At 43.1% G+C, this 6638-nt stretch overlaps 1 pseudogene; it reads right to left on the bottom strand.

Annotated features, from left to right (window-relative positions):
• Positions 1-988: 988 nt before the first annotated feature.
• Positions 989-1800, bottom strand: LOC137216462 (THO complex subunit 7 homolog pseudogene; annotated as a pseudogene).
• Between the last annotated feature and the right edge of the window lie 4838 nt (positions 1801-6638).

Raw genomic sequence — 6638 nt, 5'->3', positions numbered from 1 at the left:
CATATATGGGACCAGGAACCAGGGTAGTTCTCTCAGGGGCCAGCAGAGCTACTCAGGACAAGTATAAAGTTTCCTAGGACCAGGAGATAATCTGGAAATGTTCCCACCTCACCCCCTGTCCAAAGCTAAATTAACAAAGCAGGTTCTGGAAAGGATGGAGAATCCCATCAGCCCTAATGATGGCACCAACCCAAACTTTCCAGGCAATGAGTCTGAGTAGCGTGGTTGAGACAGGATTGAGGCCAAGACTAGGAATAGGATTGAGTGCCCTATAAACTGTGCCAGCCAAGCCCATCAGTGGAAAGATCTGAGTTCCATTAGGAAAAGGAATGTCTTCTATAAACTCATTTATTTCTAGGGTTCTGGAATTTTTAAAAATTTGTGTGTTCCCCTCAATTTCTTTTTTTTTTCTAGAAAGTTTTGCATATTGATTTTACTTTGCATCTTGTAATTACCTCTGATATCAGTGATTCTTAATATCATGGAACCTCTCCCACAATAAGCATACACCACAAACATTTTGTACATAATTTCACCAAGTTCACGGCCCTCCTGAGAGCCTATTCATGGACTTCATTTTCAAAAGTGGTAATGATTTCCAGAAATTTACTAATTTTCTCAGGTAAATCCTAGAAATGCCACCTTCTCACTATCTTCCACTTATTTTGTGAATCAATGTTACCAGTTAAAAACTACCTAGAATACCAATGAGCACTAACATATCTGGCTTGAAAATACTTCATTAAACATTTTTGGATGTTGCTTCCTAACTTTTAAGTATAAAAAAGGCATTTCAGGGCTTCCCTGGTGGCGCAGTGGTTGAGAGTCCGCCTGCCGATGAAGGGGACATGGGTTCCTGCCCTGGTCCGGGAAGATCCCACATGCCACGGAGCGGCTGGGCCCGTGAGCCATGGCCGCTGAGCCTGCGTGTCTGGAGCTCCGCAACGGGAGAGGCCACAACAGTGAGAGGCCCGCGCACTGCAAAAAAAAAAAAAGGCATTTCAATAAAAACAAACATATAATGAAGTCATCTCCCTTTGTGTGAAGCAATATGAATGAACTGTGAATTAAAATTTAACAGCAACGTAGTTCACTGCCAAAACTTTAATTGTCTCAAGAACACAACAAATTCTGAACACACTAAGATCATGTTGCTACTTCAGTATTCTTGGGAATGGTGAGTGATGAGTTAGTCTATGGTTTAGGATCAGTTCCCATGCTTGTTTCTTGAGCTGCTTCTACCTCTGAGAGCTTTTCATCATTTTCCAGTGCTTGCTGAAGTTCGTGGATGGTAGTAAAAAGAACGTGAAACTGTTTTCTTCTCAATTCTAGCTTATCTTCAACACTTTGTTTAACACGTGAAAGATGCTCTAATTCTTTTCCCAGAGCCTCTATTTCCTTTAATGTCTCATGCCTGTCTGGATGACGCTGGATCGCTTTTGCCAATGCATCATATTCTTGGCGATTTTTTCGTATTTGTTTTGCTTGAAGAATTTGCTTTTTGAACTCAGCAATTTTTTCATGTGCTCCAGCAATGTTACCTTCTATTTCTTTGTAAGTTTTTTCATAATTTTCCACTTCTTTGAGATTCATATTATATACCAGCAAAGTTTTGCCCATTGAAAGTTCACATTGGGACAGTGTGCTCAGCATTTGTTGGTACTGGCTGTACCCCTCTTCCTGGGCTCCAGAGTAGCACCATTTAATGAAACTTTTCACTAGCAGATTAATTCTCTCATCATCTCCAGCACCCTCTCCGTCGATTAGGAGACGCTTCCGTATGACTTCGTCGTCGGTCATGGCGTGAGCGGCAGCGGCGACGGCGTGAGCGGCGGCGGCGACGGCGCAAGCGGAGGCGGCGACGGCGCAAGCGGAGGCGGCGGTTGGCGGTGGTGGAGGTCAAACTCCCACAATGCAGCTGGGTAAACAGCAATGGCGGAGGAGGCGGAGGCGCACGCGGCGGCGCACGCGGCCGCCCGCTCCGTCGCCTGAGCCGCGTCGCGTCGCGCCGCGCCGCCGCCGCCGCCGCCGCCGCCGCCGCCGCCGCCGCGGGACCTGCGCTCCGCGCGCTCCCCGAACTCCTCCCCTCAATTTCTGAAAAAGATTTCTTTTGCAAACTCCCATCTGATCTCAGATCAGTTCAAGTGAAAAGGCATTTGGCCACAGACAGGTCAAGACAGCTAGGAAGATGATCAAGCTCCCAAACAGGAGGAATGGAGGTGGCTGTGATCGGCCACTTGGGGTCTTGGGATGAGAAGATGAAACCGAGGTAGATCAAGAGGTACCATTTCTATGAGATTAAGGTCCTTTCCGGACATTCCCCTCATGGAAAGGGGATGTACATGTCTGTGGTCTGTAGATAGAACACTATTTGAGGGCTTTGGGCCTGAATGAATGATAGAGCTGATGAGGATTCAGGTTGGGGCCCTTTTGAGGAAAGACTATCCCCTAGGGAGTTTCAGTTCTTTACTCTTTTTCACCTTTGCCTCTACCTTGAAGATAAATGTGAATGTGCATGTTCCCAAATCTCAAAGAGCCCCAGTTTTCTCATTTTTAAGTTAGAGATACCAAGTAGGGAATGCTGCAAGGATTAAATGAGATAATATGCCAAGTGTTTAACATTCTTGGCCCAGAGCAGGTGGTCAAAGAGTCGATAAAATCAATAAAACATACTTTCTTTTTTCCTTATTTCAGTGTGTATGTATGTATGTGTGTGTGTGTATCCTTCTGCCAGACACTGGATACTCTGCTAGGGGCTGGGTATTCAGAGATGAAATTATACAGTCCCCCTGCCCTCGAATATCTTGAAGTCTAAAAAAGAAGAGAGTTAAGGAAACATCATTTACAATGAAGTCTCTAGTAAGGGTATATATGCGTAAGTTCAGTGGTAATATGGAGAAAGTGAAGCCAGAGTCTACTTGAGGAATTCAGGGAGGGCTTTACAGAGGAGGTAGCATTTAATCTGGGCTCTGAAGGATGAGTAGGAATTTGTTCAGTGGACAAGCATGGGGAGAGTCTTCAAGACAGAGGAAACAGTACTGCAAACCACAGAGGTATGGGAGAGAATACCTAATTCAGTACTGCTGGAGCTTTACCTGTTACCATATCAGGCAAAAAAGGTAAATTTAATCCTATAGTCTGAATAATTTTGAGCAGGAAAGTGGCTTATCACATTAGCAGTGATATTTTAGGATGGAGGGATACTGAAATTAGAGGTTAGAGGAAAGATTACTATTTTGGGCAAGATGGGACCTCAACTGGAGCACTGGCAAATGGAGATGAAGAGGAGAAGGTGGATTGGACAGTTATTGAGAAAACAGAACCTTTAAAACTTGGTGATGAGTTGGTTGTGGAGAATGAGGGAGAAGAGGCATCTAGTATATGTCTGGTGTCTGGGTAGCTGTGTAGATGATGGTAACACGCACTGGGATAGGCAACACGAGAGGAAGAGGGAACACAGTGTGGGGCAGGGAGGAGATGATGAGTTCCATTTTGAAATGTTAAGTTGAAGAGCCTATGGGATGTTCAAGTGGAGATCTTCACAGTCAGCACAGGATTGAAATCTGAGCTAGAAATGGAAATGTAGAAAATATCAGCAACAGTGAAAAGGAGAAGAGGAAAAGCAACATTAAAAGGTAGACAGAGGAACATATGTATATGTATAACTGATTCACTTTGTTATAAAGCAGAAACTAACACACCATTGTAAAGCAATTATACCCCAATAAAGATGTTAAAAAAAAAAAAATAAAAAATAAAAATAAAAAAAATAAAAGGTAGACAGAGGCCCTTTGGAAGACAGTCTGGTAATTCTTCAAAAGGTTAAACATGGAGTTACCATTTGACCCAGCAATTCTTCTCCTAGGTGTATACTCAAGAGAAATGAAAACATATGTCCACACAACAACTTGTACACAAGTGTTCCTAGCAGCACTATTCACAACAGTCAAAAGTTGGAAACAACTGAAATGTCCATCAATGGATGGATGGATAAACCAATTGCGGCCTATGCATACAATGCAATATTGTTCAGTTAGAGAAAGAATGAAGTAGTGACACAAACTTTGACAATTATGCTAAGGGAAAGAAGCCAGACACAAAAAGCCACATATTGTTTTTCACATAATTCCATTTATATGAAATGTCTGGAATAGGCAAATCCAGAGAGACAAAGTAGATTAGGTGTTTCCTAGGGCTGGTGAGGATTGAGAAATTGGGGGTGGTGGCTAAGGGGTATGGAGTTTCTTTTGAGGATAATGAAAGTGTTCTGAAATAGACAGTGGTGAAAGTTACACAACTTGGTGTTTACATTAAAAACCACTGAATGGCATACTTTATTTTTTTTAACATCTTTATTGGGGTATAATTGCTTTACAATGGTGTGTTAGTTTCTGCTTTATAACAAAGTGAATCAGTTATACATATACATATGTTCCCATATCTCTTCCCTCTTGCGTCTCCCTCCCTCCCACCCTCCCTATCCCACCCCTCCAGGCGGTCACAAAGCACCGGACCGATGTCCCTGTGCCATGCGGCTGCTTCCCACTAGCTATCTACCTTACGTTTGTTAGTGTATATATGTCCATGCCTCTCTCTCGCCCTGTCACAGCTCACCCTTCCCCCTCCCCATATCCTCAAGTCCGTTCTCCAGTAGGTCTGTGTCTTTATTCCTGTCTTACCCCTAGGTTCTTCATGACATTTTTTTTCCTTAAATTCCATATATATGTGTTAGCATACAGTATTTGTCTTTTTCTTTCTGACTTACTTCACTCTGTATGACAGACTCTAGGTCTATCCACCTCATTACAAATAGCTCAATTTCGTTTCTTTTTATGGCTGAGTAATATTCCATCGTATATATGTGCCACATCTTCTTTATCCATTCATCCGATGATGGGCACTTAGGTTGTTTCCATCTCCGGGCTATTGTAAATAGAGCTGCAATGAACATTTTGGTACATGACTCTTTTTGAATTTTGGTTTTCTCAGGGTATATGCCCAGTAGTGGGATTGCTGGGTCATATGGTAGTTCTATTTGTAGTTTTTTAAGGAACCTCCATACTGTTCTCCACAGTGGCTGAACCAATTCACATTCCCACCAGCAGTGCAAGAGTGTTCCCTTTTGTCCACACCCTCTCCAGCATTTATTGTTTCTAGATTTTTTGATGATGGCCATTCTGACTGGTTAAAAAAACCACTGAATGGCATACTTTAAATGGGTGAGCTATATGGTGTGTGAATTATATCTCAATAAAACTGTTACTAAATTTATTTTAATATGGGCAGAGAAAGAAAGACTGTCAGAGAAAATGGTAAAGGAAAACCCCAGAGGTAGGATAACCCAGAGCAAGCACTGAGGCAGATACACAGAAAATAAGAGCAGGTCAAGAGAATTTTTCACAACAAGGGTCAAATGCCATGGACAAGCCATGTATGATCACGACTGCCTTTCTTCTTTGCTCCCCTATTTTTCCTCTTGTCTGGGTAAGGGGACATCTCCACTGTGATCCTTAGAAGGCAGGAGGGTCTGGGCTCTCTCACACTCAGGCCCTACGACCTGTACTTATGCAAAAGTCTGGCAGTGTATGAACAAAACAGAAGCTTGTTTATACAAAGGCAGGGACCACATAAGAGGAAAGGATAAGGTTATTACCAATGAGAAATCTTAAGATAATTATCCAGTCTCTTCCAGGTGACCAGTTTTATCCTGGAAGGAATATGAATTTTGTCAGTAGCTGGTGCAAAGCTAAATGCCAGTGGGGCATGATATGATGAAGTAGAATGGTCCTTGAATACCCTTCACTTTGGCAAAGTCATCATCAAAGAGCACTAAGTCATTTCCTATGCAAGACCCTACATAAAGTATTTTAACCAACTGGATCTTTTGCCTTCAATTCTTCCTTGAATGGAGTTTATAATCAAAATCCATGAAGGCCAAGTGTACACTGGACCACGAGTTCTACCCGTGAAAAGATCACTAGTCATTCATTTCTCTACATCCAGCATCCCACAGGGGACTTGATACAATATAGGTGTTCAGTAAGGATTCCTTAACTGACCAATTGACTGACTGAATAAATGAATGAAGCAAGTGGACATACATTAACAAAAGAGCAACATGTGTAAAGGTTGGAAAATAGGAGAAATTAAATTCCTACAGTAGAGGGGCATGGAAGTGAGGGAAGATACTGAAAGTTCCAGGTTTAGTTGAGGGGAGCCTAGTTTGCCTTGCCAGTTCAGGCCAGGCAGGGAAAGTTCCTGAGTGGAGCTGACCTAATCTGAGGCAGTAGGGAGTGATGACCCAGGGGAAAGCAGAAAGGCATGCCCAGCCCACAGGCACGCCAATCCAAACACTGCACCCAACACACACAACAAAACTGCAGGCCCAATTTGGCCTAAGGGCCATACTTGGTAGCCTTTGGGAAGGCTTCTTAAGAGGAGGTGGCGGTCAGAGATGTTTGAATGAAGAGAGAAAACTTGTGTGTTTTGAGGAGTCCACATTCCAGGGTCGAGTTGGGACAGATTGCTCAAAGGATGGGAACTTTGAGTTAGGGACACCAAGAGGCAAGGAAGAAAAAAGAGATTGGAGAAATGAGGTTAGCTGGAGCTTCCAGGAAGGAGACAAAGTCCCAGTAAGA

Source organism: Pseudorca crassidens, chromosome X (genome assembly GCF_039906515.1).
Source record: "Pseudorca crassidens isolate mPseCra1 chromosome X, mPseCra1.hap1, whole genome shotgun sequence".
NCBI lineage: Eukaryota > Metazoa > Chordata > Mammalia > Artiodactyla > Delphinidae > Pseudorca > Pseudorca crassidens.
The sequence above is the reverse complement of the archived record's forward strand: the minus strand, read 5'-3'. Positions and strand labels throughout refer to the sequence as shown.